Source organism: Meleagris gallopavo, chromosome 21 (assembly GCF_000146605.3).
Source record: "Meleagris gallopavo isolate NT-WF06-2002-E0010 breed Aviagen turkey brand Nicholas breeding stock chromosome 21, Turkey_5.1, whole genome shotgun sequence".
Classification (NCBI taxonomy): domain Eukaryota; kingdom Metazoa; phylum Chordata; class Aves; order Galliformes; family Phasianidae; genus Meleagris; species Meleagris gallopavo.
In genome coordinates, this window is record NC_015031.2 from 3,296,020 (window position 1) to 3,316,834 (window position 20,815).

The following is a 20,815-nucleotide window of genomic DNA, read 5'->3' on the forward strand; positions in this document are numbered from 1 at the left end:
GCTAACATATCAGAAGTTACAATCAACACATCTGCAGCTACTATGATCATTTGCTACCTGCGAGCTACTACAACATACAGTCCAGTGCATCTGATTAGCCAAGGACAGCAGAATTGCTATCAGTTCAACACCTGCTCCCTCTGAAAACGATTTTTTCCCCAATAGCAGTAGCTATAAAGCAGTGTTCTGACACAAATTATTCTGTTTCTCATGCCTTTATCTTTCTTCTGAACATTATCTTCTCAGATAGATATTTCATAGGGAAGGAGTCTTTGTTAACTTGTTGGGTCAGATCTAGAGCTGCTAATCCAATTTCTGACTTAGAGTGTATTCCAGTTTCCTTAAGTTTCTTCCCACGCATGAAACCCTATAGCCAATATCTCTGCAGAGGTTAGCATTTTTTCACAGCATGTAGATTTGACAAGACTAAATGCATTACTAAGGTAATTTAGTTGTTACTGCACACAATTACATAGGCTAGTCATCCCAGCAGAATGCTCTGACTCAGTGAACAGACAAGAACTACTGCAGAATCCAGTTCTATCCCCTGAAGCCATCTTTATCAGAGAGATCTCAGAGAGATCACCATACTTGAACATGAAAGCCATATTAATCGTGTGCAGCTTACCACGATATAACAGCCAAACTCATTTTGCAATAAGTTGCATTTTGTAATCTACTAAACGCGTAGGCAGTACACCACTCAAAAAAATTAGTTGTTTGCCTTTAAAAAACATAAAGTAAACATCATGTGCAAATACTGGAATGAATACCCTTACTCAGTTAGGACCCCTGAGGGCAGACTTCCCAGAACCACTGCCAGTCATGCTCTGGTTGCCTCCAAAGACTCGGTCTCAGTCTGCTCTCCCACAGCTCAAGGTTGGAATCCTACTCTTGCCTTACTGCTTTTCCTGAAGATAAGGAGCTCTCCCATCTTAAAGCTGCTGTCTCCAAAAATGCCCTCAAACCCACCTGCCCAACCTTATGAGGCGCAGCAGAACATCTCCCCTGTTGTTTTCTTGATAATGAGTTCTCATCACTGCACTTCAGAAACTCTCTGCATTACCTGTGCCCACCTGAGTTGCCTTCCAGCAGATGCCGAGGCAGTTAAAGCTCCCTGCGAGAACCAGAGCCTACAAACATGAAACTTCTTCCACTCTTCTATTTCCTCCTCCTAATCAGGTAGTACAGATTAGACAACCACCACAATACTGCCCACATTGTCCACCTGCAATCCTGGCCCCACAGCTCTCTGCTGGCACATCACTCACTGCAGCACAGAGCTCCATGCACCTCTGCTGCTTTCCAACAGAGCAACTCCTCCTTCCTTCCCAACCTGTCCTTCCCACGGGGCTCATATGCCCCACTGTAGCACTGCTGTGCAAGTATCCCACTACACCACTGTGGCCCATGGGGCTGCAGCCCTGTGATTCCTCCTGCCTGCTCACCATGCTGCTTGTTTATATGTGCACACACTTCATTTGGGCATCAGTCACTCTCATACAGCAGAAGTGAGCATATCTCACCTTCCGTGCTGTCCTCTCTATAAGTGTATTTCTCTATGAAAGTCATTTTCACAGCAATTAAATAAGACCCCTGGGGTACCTTCTCCCTCTATCACTTTATTCACAAGCTAAAAATACCTCACATACACTGCTTAACACAGCTCATACCTGACAGGTGTGAAAAGACCCATTATACCATCACATCTGAGCCTCCACAGTCATTAATGCTGCACAACATGAGTGACTGTCAGAGGCTTAGAAAGGTGCCAGAGAGGGAGCACTGGAAGGTACAAAACTGTTCTGGAGAGAGAAGAGCTGAAATACTGCTTGCCCAGGTTCTGGACAATCTCCAGAAAGCAGGCAATCACAGGTCATTCACCTAACCAGGATTTTGTTTTAGCAGTTCTTAATGTTTTGCAGACAAAGTGTTTCCACAAGACCACAAGTAAAAGACACTTGAGAGATCCCTGCATCTTTAGTAGCTGGTTCCCCACCCACTGAGAATACAAGCACAAATGCTTTTTCGCTTGGCTTTGCAAGAAGAACAGCAGCTACTGAGTCACCTTTAAAACATGCATCCCTCAGTGTCTGCCCAGAAGGAATGGAACCACGTGAAAGCTAAGAAACTTGGGAATTGCAATTAATAGTTACTGTTTACCAAGAGCTTATCATTTCTTAAATGTTTTCAAAACATTAATTTAATTACGAAGGCGGGAGAAGAAAAATAACATGTCATTGCATTACACTGACAAACAAATGCTGTGATACACGAAATGCACACGTGTTACCTTCACATTCACTACCTGACCCATTCCTTACATGTATCTAGGACAGCACATGCTGTTACATACTACTCTCAGCTCTAAGGACAGAGAGAGTTTGGGATTTTTTTTTGTACTCTGCTTCTTCCCAACCTCAGTTGCCACATAAGGATTAATCTAAAATAGGAGCAGTGAGTTAAACGCTAATCTTGTTTTTAAGACTGACTTCAGTAAATATGCAGTGAAGCTTCCTGAGGCTGCACTCATCTGATTGTACAGTCAGTCAAAGAGTGGTTTGGGTTGGAAGGAACCCTTAAGATCATCTTGTTCCAACCCCCTGCTATAGGCAGGGACGCCTCGCTGCACACCAGGTTGCTCACAGCCCCATCCAGCCTGGCCTTGAGTGCTTCCAGGGAGGGGGCATCCACAGCCTCTCTGGGCAACTTGTTCCAGTGCATCACCACCCTCACAGTAAAGAATTTCTTCCTAATATTTAGTCTAAATAGACCCTCTTTAAAGCCACTTCTTCTTATCCTTCTTATACCCTCACAAAAAAGTCTCTCCCCAGCTTTCCTGTAGCCCTCTTCAGGTCCTGGAAGGCTGCTATAAAAGTCCCTCAGTGCTTTCTCCAGGCAGAAGAACCTCAGCTCTATCAGCCTGTCCCCATAAGGTAGGTGCACCAGCCCTCTCGTCATCTGTGAGGCCCACCACTGGACCAGCTCCAACAGCTCCATGTCCTTCTCATGCTGGGGGCTCCAGAACTGGATGCAATACTCCAGGTGGGGTCACACAAGAGCAGAGGGGCAGAATCACCTCTCACTACCTGCTGGTCATACTTTTGATGTAACCCAGGACACGGTTGGCCTTCTGGACTGCAAGCATACACGGTCAGCTCACATTGAATCTTTCAACAACCAACAGTGGTTGATGAACAGTTCAGCATCTACAGAAATCTTTAAAAAGCAAAGAGGTGGAGCTCCTTCCACCTCAAAAATCTGTACCAAAAAGTCAGTGACAAAAATCTGAACTGAATAATCACTATTCCAGAGCTGGAAACTGATAGTAAATGTTTTTTTTAAAAAAAAGAGACAACTAAATATCAAATAAATGCCTTGAAATGACAAAGACTGAGACTCCTACAGATCATTATAAATGCTGAAATTAGCGACCCTACCTTCCATCAAGTTATTGGTGTTCTCTGCTAATAAAAAATGCACCCTAGATTTTTAGCATCAGGTCAAGATTTTCAACTGCAAGTTACATGCAACTGTTTATTTCAAACAGACCTGATCCATTCTCAGTGGTAAAGTCCAGAGATAACACTTTGATATTTCCCCATATTATGAAACATTTTACAAGAACCGTAAGTTTAATTCCTGAGTAATGAAGTTCTCAGGAAAGGTGAAGAAATCACACGGCTCAGCCCTTGAAAATATTCAGAGCTTTACTGAAAGAGGAAGCCTTGAGTATTTCAAGTGATTTAAATAAAAATGCACAAAAGAAATGGAGAAAGAAGAATTGCAGCTCAAGAGTCCCATGTACCTGCTGGTGACTGACATTCTTGCTCTACGTTCTCATTCTGCCAATAGTATGAGGATTTGACCCTCTCCCATTCCCAATGCATTTGTGCTGAGAAAGTGAAGAATGATCGGATATTAGACTGATAAGTAACATGAGAGCCCAAAACGTTAAAAATGAAGGGGTGTAAAAATGAAATTTGCTCAGCAGAGTCCTGAAATAAAACAGGCTGCTCCACGCAGCCAGCAGCAGACTGCCCCAAGCATCGCCTCTGATCTGTAAGTGGAGGTTTTATTATTAAGATACTGTTGTCTCCCCACTGAGCCCTCCAGGAATACCTACACAGCAGCTCTCAGCCTCACTCAGCCTCAATTGCATGGAGCTTGCTGCTATCAGGGCCTGCACTTGAGCCACAGCTGAGAAGCCAAGAGACCTTCCCAGCTGAAGTCTCCTCTTGTCTTTTTACAGCTGAGTGACAGAAGCCCCAAACACTCACTGCTCCTCATTTCTCACCTCAGCTGTCACCAGGGCCTTGCGCTTCAGTTAACAGTGACACAGCTGAGCGAGGGCATGCTCGAAGTAGTTTGTATTAGCAAAAGGACACTGAACTCCCACCCAGCTCTACCTACAGGTCAGCGCTGTCAAAAGATGCTGAGATCTCAAAAGCAGACTGTTATAGCTTCCAGGTGGGAGAGAGCAAATCAGATCATTTAGCAACAGAAGCTCTTGAATGAGAGCAGTAATAGCATCCCTTCCTGTATAGTGTTTTAACCCAGCCCAGCAAGTGTCCAGATCACTGACAGCTGAATCTGCCAGGCATATCCAGGAAAGGATTCCTCTTGTATCTGCCTAACTTCTTATGCTCTTTCCTTAAGCGTCTACTACTTATCACTCTTAAAAAGATCCTGGGACTTAAGTCTAACCTAATGCAGGTACTTGTATGTTCCAGATCAGATTCAGAATGAGGCCGCTTGGTTTTCCCCAAGTCTGTCTAAATTACAGACTGGCTCCAATACTCTTACTGTGCATCATGCAAAATCTCTTTACCTACAATCCAACAATAGAAAGCTGCACTTCAAGCTGTTTCACAATGGAAGCTGTCCTAAAATCTCTTTCGATATCTTGTCAAAATCAGCATGCTCTGTGACTAGATGACTGTCAGAGTGATCTATAGCCCCTAGCTAGCACTGTAATATAAGCTAAATTGCCTGAGTCACAAGCAATGATAGAGTCATTCTACAGGAAATTGGAAATCAATTCTTGTCATCACTGCACATAACTCCTTTATCAGAGTTCCAGTTCACCGGTGTAACGCAAGGGAAAGAGCCTGGGAACTGACAATCGTGACAAGTTGGACAGTCACACACAAATATATGAAGTGCAGAAGTTCTGTCTGGAATAGCACTTTCCATATGTGCCAGGTCTGAGCAGCCTGACTGGGTAAAATATTAAAGGTTAACAGTGGTCACATACTTGTAAGCAGAAAAAGCCATAGGTGCATTGCGTCGTGTTACATCAGGAGGATGCATGTACCTGGGGTTAGAGACTGAAACACAGCCAGGAGTGTTCTCTGTGCAACGAGTCCTGGCAAAAGAGAAGGGACAACCTTCTGCTAAATGACATACACAGTTCACAAGCTGTTTCAGAAGCCAGGGCAGCAACATCAGTGCCAGCAAGCTTACCAACAAGTCACACAATTTGCAACACTTTCATTCAGGATGCCATTACCAGCAGCAAAGTAGTTAAGTCAGTGTTGTTAGTAAGGAGGATCCACTCACTTGGTTCTCAGAACTAAGAGGGAAAAAAAATCCAATACATTGCTATTTGTAAAGCATACCATCACCTTTCTGTCAGTTATGTTACTCTATATGTACTAATGTCTCATTTTTCTCTAGATTAATCATCTAATCTCATTAAAAAAGGACTAAATTTGTTTGAAAAAATATACAATGTTTTATATATTTTTATATATATTTTATATATATTTAGTATAATAATTTTGAAACAAACAAAACTTTTATTTCTGCTTCCTGAAGTGCCTTTGCAGGAAAGCAGACTCACCAAGCTTCCAAATATACACAGCAAAACCACAGCCACTTCACAAAGCTGCAGAATGGTTGAGGTTTCTTTACACAAACACACTTCCAACTACATCATACTGACAGTCTGGGATGCAGGAATATGATCAGTGCATGTGGAGTCCAGCACAGCATATTCCTGAGCTTAACACAGCAGTCCTAACCTAAAACAAGCACTCCTACCAAAATACAAATTCAAAGAAAAATCTAACACAAAGAGCTCTGTGTGAAGTGTACGAAAGTTTTGTTTCTTGCTCCCTGGCTAACTAGAGAAAAAGCAGTTCATCCACAAACCAAATGCAATTGGACAAACACTGTGGGTTCCTCTCCACGAGAGCCCAAGGGAAGCACTCTTCCATTAAGCAGAGCACAGACCGTGAAGCAAACAACCCAGCATCCCACCCATTGCCACAATGACTGGCAGAGCTTGGACTGCTTCACAAAGAGAGTCTGTTCCTTGCTCTGAAAGAGCTGCTTCAACGCACTGCAACAATGTCTGGCATTAATCAGGCTAGAGGAGAGCCAAGGGGCTATCAGAAAATGAGAAACTAAATGCCATCATCTTGTGTTAATTAGCTGGATTTAGTTTACATAAGCCACTGATCTCTTTATTCTTACTGCCCTACAAATCTAAATATGATATTGTTTAGATTTTCATAACTACGTCTGAACAAAAACTCATTCATTCTCAACTTTTGAAGTGCATGAATACTTTTCAGCTCTTCCATGCCATTACTCAGAAATATGGCTGTTAGATGCTTAGAGAGTAGTCAGGAAAGGAATTTATATTTCAAAGCATAATAGTTGCAAGGTTTTTTGTTGTTTTTTTTTTAAGAAAAATATAATTCCTTATTTCTTTCTCTGTTTTCAAAGCGAATTGAAATCCACTCCCTTGACATCCCAGAAAGACACTCACCGCCACTCAGAAAGCCTTACAGGAGTTTAAACGCACTATCCACCCTTAACGACATGCCATTATTCACTAAACTGTTAAAAATTAATCTGGTAGATAGGAATTTGGTCAGATGTTTGTTTGTTTAACATCATTACACAGTTCTGAACCCACAAACCAAAGGAAGAGGCTTTTAATTACGGCACATGGAAGAAGAAGAGCATGAAAGCGTAACATTTAATTTGCAGAGTGCTGTTACACAATGTGTATTCCTTGGTGGCAAAGCCAGCATCAGAGGTTCCTGCTGCACTCTACCTCTCCCTCCTTCTTGTTCCCACTGAAATGATGTAACGCTGTGATGCACATTCATCACTGCAGTAACCCAGGATATCATTGGCTATCCCTGAAAAAGTGTTGGAATCCCTATAAATGTTTCTAGGACAGCCTCAGAAACATCCCACAGCACAGGCAGAAAACACTGGCCTGGAAATAGAATCGACTCAGCATACATAGAACTTCATGCTAAGTGTCTGTAACATACCATCATGCTAAAATTGACCTGGTTCACTGCAGGCTGGCACACAGCCCTCACGAATTAAGCCAATATGATACAATGCTGGTTAAGAACAAGCTGCTCTACTCACAGGCTTCCTCAGGTTGACACAAGAATACACTGGCCTTGAAAGGGCCCGTAAGCTTGCCCTAGCACATCACCAGGCTGATGCTTCCAGTTGAAGAAATATGGGCAGTGCTATTGTGACAGCTCACACTGCTTCTGATGGTGTCTGGTTCGGTCTGGAGTGCCAGCAAAGCAACAGTCACAGTAAGTCGTGCAACATTCATGCTAGCAGCCAGCCTTCAGGCCCACAGCCGTCCTGCAAAAGCAGAGCAGCACTGCTTGCTGATCTGTGCTATGCACAGGTCTGAAGTCATCCAAAAAGCCCAACAGTGCCATAAGCTACTCAAACAGTAAAGAAATATTGCTTGTGAAAAACCAGAAAGTTACCAGGGGGTGTTAATGCTACTCACTGTGTAATCTCTCTTCTCCTCTCCAAAATGAGGCTTTGAAGTATTCAGGTAAGGAACACATGAGCAAACTGTGTCCAGCAAAAGTGGTGCAAGTCATGAATCTCCTCTGTAACTGCCATCATTACCACGGGAAAACATTTTATAGCTGCAATAACCCCCTGTAAAGGAGATTACCAAAGTTAGCAGCCATGATTGAAAATAACTGGTCCCAGCTTTGTTTCAGTCCTCAATTTAGACACTGTTAATGCTAGTTCTTGCTGAAGCACGGTGAATTCTGCTTGGTAAATAATTCAAAAGAGTGTTTCTCACTATATTAAAGAGGCTGAAAAGGGTTTGGAAAACCAATAAATTTCAAAGTACAGAAAGCCACAGACACAGAGAAATCTTTTATCAACACACAGCATTGTAGTGAGGCGCATCCTGACATGAAAAACTAATTTGCATGTTTACTGATGCATTGTGGATATTTGTTCAAAGCCTTTAACATAAGCTGTTAGTTACGCAGCACTGATTCATTTAAGTTCTGATGATTTCTCAAAGTTTTAATTAGTTCTGAGGAAATGTTTTATGCAGAAGTCACAAGTCACCGTGAAGCAGACCTTCCCCTCCCTTCCTCCTGCAATTCAAAATCCCATGGGAGAAGTCCTGCATATTAGATCTGAGCAGAGAATGATAACACTCCCACTCCGTAAGCAGAAAGCTGCAGCACTTGCCTGGCTGTCACACAGCACCCTGCATATTAGCACCCAAAGTGCTTTACAACGACAGCACACCCACCCACATTTCACAGACAAACAACTCCAGCTGTGGAGACATTCGGTCATGTCTTAGGGACGTATCGCAGAGGTGACATCAAGAGGAGATGAGCAGCAAAGGTTTCCTGTCTGTTGGGCAGTGTGCTTGCAGCAGCATGAAGTCCAGTGAGAGGAGCAGGTGGGCCTGCACAGCCCTCCATCAAACCTGCAGCCCATGCTTCCATCAGCGGGGGGTCACACTGCCAGGTAGAAGCTAAGAGGCTCACTTTCACCTGCACTTTTTGGAAGTGACGCTGTGAGCTCACGGCCTCCCATTGCCTCGCCGTGCCCCCTGTCAGAACACCGACCACCACTCTGTGTTCTGGGGCACTGCTCAGGAATCACAGTGCAAAGTCATGGGTGGCATCTCTGTCTTCACGGCTGTGATGGTGCTCAGGGCTGGGTTTGGCACATGGGATTTGCTGTGAGGATGGCTTCCTGCATGCTTCTGTTTTAAGTTTTTCCTTACTCCCTTATTTTACATGTGGAGATTCTCATAGCCCAGAACTCATTAAAACTGATAGACTCTTACCAGCAAAGTGATTAGATGAACTCAAAGAAGTCAGTGGTCCTTCAGTCCTCTTAGAAGTTTCCCCCCATCCACTAAAAAGAGAAAAAAAAACAACAACAAAAAGCATTGGAATCAAACCTTTCGATAGCCCATTTAACAGACTGCTAACCCATTACAATGAGGCTATATCTCAAAGAAGAGAATAAGAACTACTCTGCAACAGTTAAACTACAGCCTTCTTAGCAATTCCCTGGGTACTAGTGATTCTTTACAGTCAACTTCAGTTAAGATATTTTAAACAAGCCCTGAATGCTCACAGATAAACCCCTAAGGATGGTTAGAGGAATTCATTTGGGATGCCAAAAGCTTTGCTGGGAAATTTAAGTTACCACTGAGATATCCAAATGCAGTGTTCAGGGACACTGCAATATCCTTAATTATCCACATTCCTCTGACATTGCTCAGTGTTCTGTATTTAAAAACCACACTAAAAAAAGAGAAAGCCACATCTGTGTAAACTGATGCTCATCCACCTGCAGTCATCAGGTAAAAACCAACTATTTGGGACTACACTTTGCTCACACAGCTTTTCACTTTGCTCTGCTTAAAGCAATACGATGACAATGCCATCCAAAGGGCTCACAGGTTGCTACAGAAAATACCATCAACTACAATCTAATGACACTTGGTGGTGGTTACATCGTTCACAGTTACTGACTTCCTACACGGATGGTCAGTGGTTGAAATCTGGACAATGAGCTGCTTGCTAAGCTGCTGTAACAGTCACTGAGGATCCTAGGAATAAACACAGGGAGCTCCCACTGGAAAATCCAGGATACTTTCATTCTTAATTGCTCTGATTACCAACCCTAGGTAGGAACTGTGTTCCTCTGAGATGCTTTAACCAAAAGATGCTGTGCATTCTCCTGCTGCTTTACACAGACTTTGACACCAAGCATGGCTTCCCCTTGCTGCATCCTGACCATCCTTTGTTATTTACCTCCGGGTACTTAACATACGACTTACACATCATCCATCGAGGTTCGCAGGGGCTAAAGGAAGTGCAAAGTGTTTCACAGACTATTTTCCATATATCGAAGCCAATCCTATATATTTATATTCCACAATGGTACAGAGCATCCATAGGTTCAGATCATCCCAAACCCCCTTAAGAGCTGATGCTTCAGCACCAGGCGTTCTTCACTGTGGCTCTTGCTCTGTGGAGCAGGAAGCAGTTTTGTTTCCACATCACTGCAAGTCATGGCCAGGAGCCCCAAGTGACACAGCACTGCAGGGCTAACTGATGTACCCAGCTAGAACAAAAGTTCAATAACAGTCGCATAAAAAAAAATTTACTTACTACAGCAGGGAACATTTTTGTGAAACAACAGCACCATCATCTGGTCAAAGGGCTGCTCTGCTTCGCCTCACCACATTGCTCACGGACGTTTTGGCATCCATCTCAGCAGCTCAAGATTTTACATTATGATGCAACAGCCCTCCTGTAATCTTGCTTCGATTATAAGTATATATACTCAGGATGTCTTTTGCCATTTCACCATTGTTTTCACATCTTTCTGGGGTCAATATTACTAATGCTTCCCTTTCCATAAGTCCCACAGGACAGGATTTTCAGAAGCAACAGATCTTTACATGAGTTCAGGAAAAATCCCTCATCCCAAAAACTGCAAATGCATCCCTAGCCAGCTCCACTAGCACAGTGGGAAAGGTGGGCATTAATCCAGCCATGGCTCAAACCATCTTTTTGCAACCCATTGGAAAGGAAGCACGATGGTTGCTTTAGCACACATTTGTGCATGCTGTTCTTTTATGTTTGTTAGCTGTTGAGTAACAGAGGCACTCCTGCCTATTGAATGGCTAACTCTGTCTCCCTTGCAGTGGGATGCACTGACTCCATCCACTGTCTCATTCTCTAAGGCACCCTACACACCTGCCACAGATGATCAGAACAGAGCACTGGCCACCTGCTGCTTGAAAGAGAGGGATGCTCAGGGCCAGCAACGCAGAGATGGAGACAACATGAAGAAAAGTAATTCCTGCACAATATAGAAGTAGTTTAGCCTTCTGGCTTTCCAGCACGCCTGAGGTGAGAAAGAGCTTCATGCAACACAAGAAAACCCTGCTTTTGGTACGTTTCCAGGGACACATCATTTGATACATCAGATTGTAGTTCTGCTTCTGAAGGCCTGACAAGGATTTTAAGCTGTTCAATCTTACTTTGCAGTGCAAGGGACACAGCACACTGCAATACACTACTTCCAGTGGCAGTATTGAGCCACTGGAAAACAGCCCAGGCATGGGAGTGTGATGCATCTTAATCACAGAAGGTGGGTACTGATGAACAGTACTGCATAACTTGGTACCACTAATGAAGTTGCAGCAGGGCATTTACCAAGTGATTTTTAAAGCAAATATCACTGATCTCTTAGCTGTGCAATGCAGCTTCTAAGTGATAAATCCAGAAACAGCTCTGCCATCCAGCCCCTAGGGAGCAGGAACATGCAAGCACAGTAACCTTGTCAGCAACCACAAGTCCTGCTGTCTGCCTGGCTGCCAGACCACACGTCCAGCTCCCCGTACTGACTGCCCCAGCAAAGCAAAGTGAGAACCTCAGTGGGGATGTATTCCAACAACCAGGTTGAATAGAGTGCAAAAACTCTCACGTTCAGAAGACTCAAACCAAGAATCTTCCTTAGAAGTTTTTAACTAAGCCAATATATTTCAAGATAACATTTCTCATTCCTATAAGCCAGCGTTATCTATTGTAATAAAAAAAAACTGAGATCAGTTAGCTCTTATCTGTCTCACCTAAATTCATCAAGTTCAGTCTAACTGAATTGTATCAAACAGTCACAAACGAAGCTGGTGTGAATAGCAGTACCCACACAAATCACACCTAAATCAGGCCCAGATCGCAGGCAAACACTACAGAAGACACATTAGGAATACAAGAGGTTCTGTGCAGTGCAGGTGGCAGAGCACTGGCTCAGGGCACTGTGGAGTCTCCTCCTTGAAGATGGTCAAACCCTGCCCTGAGACAGGTCCAAACATCCTGCTCAGGATGGCCTTACTGCAGCAGGAGTCAAACCAGACGAACCCAGGATCCCCACCAACATCACTCACACTGTAACTCTGCGAAGATGAACAGCTACACACCATAAGCTTAAAAACTAGAGTTTCAAAATAAAGTCAGTTAAAGCCCTTCAGAAATAAATCCGCTGATGGAAAGACCATAAAAACACAGTGCCAGAATTCAACAGCTGTATGCTTGGGTATTGCAGTAGATGAACACTCCGTAGTATCTCAAATGATCTGTTACTGCTAGCCAGGAGACATTCAGTAATTGAATGCAGTTTGCAATGCAGTCGGGAGCATGCACACAAGATAACCACGCTGGCACTGCACAGCTCATTGTTTTAGGCTACAATTGACAAAACTCTACTGATGAAGATTAAATGCAGCTGCAAGACCCAAATGGACAAGATGGACAAAGCGCTGGGGAAAAAGAAATAGAAAAATATGAAACTCAGCAGTAACACAACTCGTGAGAATAGCTGGGAATATTTCAGCATGCATCTTTGGTTGTTAAACGGAAAACAGAACATCAAAGACTTGAATAAAAATGAAAAATAAAGCTGTGTGAAAGGGCTGCTTATCTGCAGTAATGGCTACAGATATAAAGATAGTCTACACTGAGTGCTTTTGTTAATAGCAGAAATCGTGATACTTCAAGAATACACAAAAGGACACTGCTAACTTTTAGAGTTGCAACGCTTCTCAGATTTTGGAGTCTGCAGGCATTTATCTCAACTCACTAAAGCAAACACAACTGTCTTCTGCTATATCAAAAACTGAAAAGCTGCCAGCAACACTTACGCGTACTGCAGAAAACATTCTGCACGCCTTCCATCTGGTATTCATCAATCTAAGTGGATGTAAGGATGGCATATGTTAGCATTCTCCCACAGCATAGAGAAAGTAACCATCTTGCCCTCCTTGGTGGAAGCATCTCATTTTTTGCATCAGATATTTTTTTACTTAGTCATTTTAAACACTAAAACATTTTAAACATTTTTAAATTCTCATCTTGGAAGGCAGCCTTCTGGGCATTCCCAATGGACTCACCACACTGCTGCATGGTGCTATGCCTGGGTTCCCATGGCTCAAGCCTATCTACAAGTCAGTGAGTCTGACAATCAGGCCGCACAGAGCTCCTGTTTAGACCACACACTAAAAGATACGTAGGGTGTTGCTTTGCCCACAGAGCAGGCATCACCCTCTATATGAGAGAAAAGAGAAACAAGACTGAAACACGCTTTATTTTCCATTATTTGTACTGTTAATTTTGCTGCAAGTTTTAAAACCACATAGACAAGCTAAGTCTCCAGGATCAAACTAAAAGTTCCAGACTTTTTTTTCTACCACCACCAGTGCTTCTCCAACAGCCTCACTGCGGAGGGAAAATAGCTGTCTTTCTACATGGAGACAAATGCAGAGATGCATGTGTTTACTAAAACACAGTCTGGAGGATTAAAGAATTAAAGTGGTGGCATATTTAAGTGCAAACAAACCAATGATCCAGTTGAAGTCTGGGAGAACACAGGGGTTTGAGTTTCTGACCGATAAACCACTGCTACAGTGCAAAGCAAAGCCCAGTGAGCTCGTGGCAAGATTTCCTTACACGTGAGCAGACACCAGCTCAGGTTCCAGGCTCACAGCACCAACACCAAGCCTGCTTTCTCAAATTTCAGCTAGCAGATGTGCAGCAGAGTTCTATCTGCCAAAGAGGCACAAGCTTGTGTTTGTTCTTTCTCATGTCTTCTTATTTTAAAGCTATTTCTATTAAATAAATTAAACAGCAAGAAATGCCAGACAATGTTGGATGAATAGACAAAGGAATTCATCAACTATTAAAAAGCAAAACCAACAAAAATAGGTTCAATTGAAAACAGTCCCTCTTTCCCTTCACAACTATTTTCTTTGAATCTGAAGTCCCACTGCTGTTCTCTGCATTCCATGATATTAAACTCCTCAAAATTGAATGAGAAACACACAAACCCGAATAGCAAGCTGGCAGCAAAGTTGCACCAACTACAGGGAAATGAAGCTTTCAGCATCACCTGCCAAGAACAATCCAATAAGGATTATTTCTAATGCTTTGTTTCATAAGGAAGAATAATAATTTTTTGCCAATATGGCCAGAAAATGTGATATGGAGAAAACACATCAGTGCAGAAAAGCAGATCCAGAGTCTATTCCAGCCTTCTCTGCCCAGGCAGAATTAGCTGTGTTTATCACCATGGGACGTTGTTCAGACATTTAAATGTGGTGGGTTTTTTTTTTGTTTGGTTTTGTTATGCTTTCCCTATATCATTCCAGTCCCAGTATGAATATATATATTTTTTTTTTTTGAATGGCAGCTCAGTTTTTGCACTGTGTTTAGGTAAGATCCTATCAACGTATTGGACAGCAGCCTGAGGACTGATCTTTGTCCAATTTTTAACTAACAGAGGAAGAACGTAAAGTATCAGAATTGTTTAACAAAGTTCTCGTAACAAACAGGAAAGCTGCAGTCACCTTAGTTTTCTTCATTTGGGTGACAAACCATTTGTTGCCTGAATCCAGCCCTGCAGCTGATGGGCTTCTTGGCACTACCCACCTGCAGCACCCTGAGCAGTGGAGCCTGCTGTTGGCAGCTGAAGGTGGCAATGCCTCCCAGAATAGAGGAAAAAAAAAAAAAAACAAACAGGGAAAATTACCTTCAGGCTCTCACCCCCCCCAGTCTAATCCTTGTTAAAATGATAACTGCAATAGAAAAGAAGAAGGAGGATGGAGTGATACAGTGTATGGACATGGGACAACAAGGACTGAGCACGACACACAACATCAGTAGTGTATTTGTGCAGCAGGAGCACAACTTCCAGCTGAGCTTAACTGTTCTTTCTAGAAATAAAACAACTCCTCAGTGAAAGATTCCCCAACTTGAGGGATGTTGTTCCAATGCCTGATCACCTTCAGTGAGAGTTTTGTACCGGATTTCCTGATTTCAACAGTTTCAGATTCCATCCTGAAAGCCTCGGGCCAATTACTACTAGGTGAAAGCCATTTTAGAAGCAGAACCATCCCTATATTAATTACCCCTTCCAGTGTTTTCATACAATATGAGCCTGAGAAAAGCTGTGGAAGAGTAATCTTGACACAAGCATTCCTTTGTACCACCTGAAACTGACATACTATTCCCCTACCTATCAGAAGAAATCTTTACCATCTATATTTAGGGTTTTTCCCCCCATGCTAGTGCTGTAGAAGAAACGATAACTATAGATTTCATTTGTAACTGCCCATTTTTCTGTTTTCAGTATGACGTAGTTCAGTAAGATGAATAGGAACAGGAGCAATGCTTTATAGTAGCATCGTATTAATGGCTGTGGGACTAATCAAATCTTACCGAGCTGCGAGCATCAACAAGCCAAACCCACAGCAGAAGATATGCCCTCAGGCTTCATATTTAATCTATTTGACACAGACTTCATTTTTACATCATGGGACTATAGACGTTCAGTTGCATCATCTGTAGAAGCAGTTCAGTCTTAGCTGCTTGGCCACCTACCTCCTGCATCGAGTAATGTAAAAACTGAATAAAAATATATGAAGGTCCTTCTAGCCTCAGCAATCACTCATATTGTGAAAACAGAATAGATCAAGAATTGCTCTTATTTTTCCAGTCTTGCTTCTCATCCAAGCACGTGGATTGAAACTGTTCATGCCTATTCATAATTTATTGGAGTATTTGCAACTTACATCAGAAATACGGGCCTAGCCTGCAGGAAAAACAGTGACTAATAGCTGAGGGAGTGCATTGCAGTTAGCCACTGCAAAGTACACCCGCGCTCACTGCTCAGTCCTCGGGTGCCAGCAAAGTCCAATAGGGAAGTCTGACAAAATATGTCATCCAGAGAAATGCACCAGTGTCAGATGGCTGTAGCAGATAGATCACAGGCTGTGATTTTGCCCTCCTGGTACACACCTGAAGGAAAAAAAATGTTTACAAATGTTCCCAAAGAGCTGAACGCCTCAAGGAAGCTGATGGGAAGAGCTGTGCTCTGATTGCACTCTCACCACCAGGACATGTTCATTCTCCTTTGGAAGACCTGGACCAGACTGTATTTTCTCTTTTCAATTCCAGCACTCAGCATAGAGACAAACAATTACAGGAGCTAGAAGATGCTGCTTGCTGCTCATCCGTCACCTCTTGCTTTGTAGAATGGGGGGATTCTGCTCTGGTCATGTCTGCAACTCAGCAGGACACCGTAATTGATGTCCCTACTTCTCACAGTCATTTTTTCCTCTCACTATGCTTTGCCAGATGTCACACAGGATTCACCTGGGTGCTATTTTTGACATCCCTGCCATAGGGATCCTAGAGGGATCCTTGGATAAAGTCAATCAGGAAACGTTTGTACATCTCCAAGTCAGGTTTTCTGAAAAAGGCTTTTGCTGACAACAGTGTTCACCTCTGTGGTCCTTCAAGATTCAGAGCATCTCCAGTATAAATCCAGATGCTGGAGACAAACACTACAATTGGTTCATGCTCTTCAGACTCACAGCAACACAAGGCATTTTCATGGGCAAAGCAAAGCTGGTTTAGAGATGCCTGAGGGCAAAGGGAGCCACAGCATTTTCCTTTGCTCCTCTTTCCCCCCTCTTCCTCCTTATTAGCAGCTGGTTTCACACACACTTCCTCTCACGCCCTGGCCACGATCAGAGGCTGTGCACTCACACTGTTTAGATGAGGATCATGCCTGCTTCATTTCTACAGTTGTTACAGTTGCAGATGGTCACAATTAACAGCTTGCTTTGGAAAGGCAGAGGACAGTGCATCTGGAAGGGGTTCTTTGTGCTTCTACAGCACTGAAGGAGTTTCACATTAAGAGTTTGCAGGGTGCTTTCCAGTTATCCAGGTGACATTTCTATGGGATTTTACTACAAATTTTATTTACCGTTATGGACAACAAAGCTTATGGAATTTGAGACATAACTTGGTTAGTTTTTAAAGGCAAGCTCCTTCCATCTGGGCAAGTTGCTAGGAAGAGGGTAAGAAACGGAAGATTTCAGGAATACTAAAACGGCCCTCTCTGTTCACATAAAAAGCATGTTGCCTTCCTGAATACATTATGCTAAATCTGCATGCAAATGAGAAATGTATAAATAGAATTGGGCATTAACTGACATAAGATTTTTTATATTTTTTTTTTTAAATGGAGATGAGGCAGAGGATGTTATTAAAGGAGTTAAGCTCTAACATCTGTTTTTAATTCTACTAGCTTATTTGTCTGTTTATATCTTCAGGCTTTCAAGACATCACTTAACACTACTAATTAAAGCTGAAAGTTTTGTTCACAGCAATGCTTTCTTGTATCCCTGCAAGCACTTACTCATGTCCCTGCTGTCATTGCAGGTGACAGCTTCTTGATGGAGGAATGACACGAGGCCAGAGTGCCTCCACAAGGGATGGAAAGAGGTTCACCTTGTCCCATCTGACAGAGGAGCAAGTGATGGATGGCAGCAACCACTACTCTGCCCGCAAGTCTTTGTCTCAGCTCCAGGCTGGGTCATAATCTGACCCGTTTTCTACCATGAGTGAGTCGAAGAACAAAACCAGGGCAACATTTGAAAGAATATTTCTAAAACGCCCCAGAAATGGAGCTCTGATTTAAGAATATGACATTGGCTACATAAAGAAAATACACCATGTTACAGATGTACACACATTCCAGTTTTTCTTAGCACTAAGAGTCCCATCTGCACTCATGCCTTAAAAAAAAATTTGGCATTTTTTCTTCAGGACAAGCAACACAATGCTCATTTGAGAGTAGCACTGCACAGGCAAGTAGTCCATGGCTATGGAAGTGCATGCAGAAGTGGCTGAGATGGCTTGCCTTGAAGCACTTCACAAGAGAAGCCACAAAGATAAGTACCAATGAGTTTATTGTTTCACACTTTGGACTTGAACCTTCAGGCATTCAGCCATAAGTATTGCTCGTTAGCCACTTCCATCAGTTTTGCTTTAAAACAGACACCCCACACCATTGCCAGCATACTGGTGAGAGGTCAAGCAAGCTGACAAGAGGCAGCCCATTATAAAACCCCAGTCTCTCAACCCTTGCATCATACATACTTGCTATCATAAGCCTACTATCACTCATGCAGCCAGCATATGGTGGCAGCTGTGATGCGCAGGGGGCTGAACAGACAGACACACAAAAAGAGAAATCTAAGAAGTAATGAGTCAGTCTCTGACTGTGCACAGTATCATGTTCACTTCTTGCCATGCAGTGGTTTTATTTTATTTTTTTAAACCAGGAGTTTCACAATCTGAACAGACTTTCTTCCCCTTTTTAGAACTGCCAGTGTGCTTTAAAGTGTATTTTTAAACCTGTTTCAGTCTGGAAGAGAGCTTTTGTTGCATATACTACAGTGCTTATTACCTTGGGGCCTGGCTCCCTGGGTGAGGTGTCTAGACATCTCTGCAGTGGAAATAACTGCACAGCCTAGCACGTCTTGAATCCACTAGTTTTAGAATTAGGAGTAATTTCATGCCCCAGGTTGCCATAATCAAACACATCTGTTGCATGGAAATTATCCACTGCCAACTTGACTGCAAAGCACAATATGCCCAGATTATCTGTGTTCTCAAGATCAACTTTACTTCCTAAAGGGCTGCACACATCATAACACCATCAGCACAGGTACAGTCATTCCAAGACTCGTGTGGGACTCAAGCAGATCCAGAGACTCACTTTAAGGATAGGAAGACAATTCAGGCATGGTAGGTTCAATGAGTAATATTGCAGACACTGAGCTGCATGCCAGGAAAATAAAAAAAAAAAACTATTTGAAATACTTCCACAAAAATGAATTAGAGCACTCCTCTCAATCCTTTGAAACATGAAAGAGTTATAACAAAAACAACCATTAATTTAAGTCAATTTTTAGCTTCATTTGTCTACAGCTATAATTCCATAGTTTAATACACAAAAACATTATGACAGATATGCAAATCCGATATTTTCAGGTGGGAAAGGTGAAATTCCTATATGTAAAAGTTTCAAGTCTGATCTTTAAGAGGAACCCACAGCTGGCTTCTGTCATCTTTCTCTCCTTCATTCAATAAGCAGACCCACAGCTTAAGAAAAATGAGGATTTAGTCCACAAGAGGACAAGAACCGCATATCTCCCCACACTAGAGCAAGAATCACCTTTTCCATGCCAGAAAACACTTTGGCATTTGTCAAAGAAAAAAGGGTGAGAGGTGGTGTGTGTGCAGCCTCCTCAGGTATTTGGATGTAAAACTTCCCAAGTAAATGAAAGAAAATACTATACAAGTATTTTACATTAATTTAGAACATTGTGTGTTTTATGCTTTCTTGCCTTATGTAGTCTAATAAGGATGCTGCTTTCCCACCAAATAAGGGAGACATTTTCTCAAAACTTTTGCTCCACAAAACAGAACCAAGTATTCTTCCCATTCATTTTCCCTCCTTGCTGCACTTCCTTTCCTGGTCTCTGGTCTGAAACATACCATTACTTATTAACTGCATTCCACAGGTCCAGGAGGCTAAAAGCACACAGGATGCCAACATCATCTGAATTACTCTTGTAAAGAAGCTTTTCACATCACAAAGCATCACTCATCATCACTCATTGACATCAGACCATCTCTCACTGCTGCTCTGCACTATTACATCCCAACCAGTACAAGATAAGCTCTCCAAGCAACACTGCCCATCTGCAAACAGAAACACAGACAAGGGCACCCACTAGCTAAAACTCAGCTCTCCAGTCATGCTGGAAGCATAACAAGCATGTGCTTGTTATGAAGCCTGCACCACAAACAGGGCCCAGAGAACAAATTCCATAACACGAAAGTTCAGAAATGCCAAGAGTTCACCTCACAAATAAATGTGGTCTTAGAGCAGGTTGCTATGATTATATCCATAAAAAGAGTTGAAAACATTTCCTTAAGGAGATCTTATGGTTAAATGCATCAGAATTAACAATACCTACGATTTTATCAAGGAAACTCACAAGCAAAACATTTAATCTAGTGGAGCAACAGAAAACTAGGAAAGCATTTCCTCATTTTACCAGTGCCTTGGGAACGTGTGCTCTGCACTTCCTTTTTAAATGTTGAGTTGCCTAATTGAAATGCAGCTCATATAGCATCCAGGCTCACTTCTGGATCACTAAGAAATTGGTCCGATTTGAAAATGTCAGGATCTGGTTAGCAATTCAAATGACCACAGTGGTAATTACGCCTTTTCACGTTCCAGCATGTTGCACTGCATCAAAACTGACACAAATGCCTGGTTTTATAATATCACAGCATGGAAATAAATGTCCAAAATGATATGAAAATGTACTAGTAAGAGATTAATAACTGTTCTTCTAGGAAGAAAGATGGCTCTTTTCAACCAGTATATTTAAAAGAAACCTTCTCTGATAGCATCTCTCCTTGAGGGAAACTGAATTATATTATCACTCATAAGCTATAATCATTTCTGTCAGCACCAGTCAGAGTATTTGAAGGAAAGGAGGAGGAGAAAGAGGGAAAAGGTTGTGGGGTAAAAAGAAAAAAAAAAAGTAGTTCAATCTTATAAATAAGTCCAGAGAGATACAACTTAAAGGTTCCCCTCCAGCATTTTG

General features: G+C 42.5%; 1 long non-coding RNA gene across 1 annotated transcript in view; it reads right to left on the reverse strand.

Moving 5' to 3' along the window:
- Nucleotides 1-6,282: 6,282 nt before the first annotated feature.
- LOC104913867 overlaps nucleotides 6,283-20,815 on the reverse strand; it is a 41,993-nt gene continuing 27,460 nt past the window's right edge. Inside the window, exons 4-6 of the long non-coding RNA XR_795682.3 lie at nucleotides 9,110-9,180; nucleotides 7,784-7,941; nucleotides 6,283-7,629 (exon numbers count right to left, since the gene is read on the reverse strand). This is a non-coding gene — a long non-coding RNA (uncharacterized LOC104913867). The remainder of the gene's footprint in view (nucleotides 7,630-7,783; nucleotides 7,942-9,109; nucleotides 9,181-20,815) is intronic.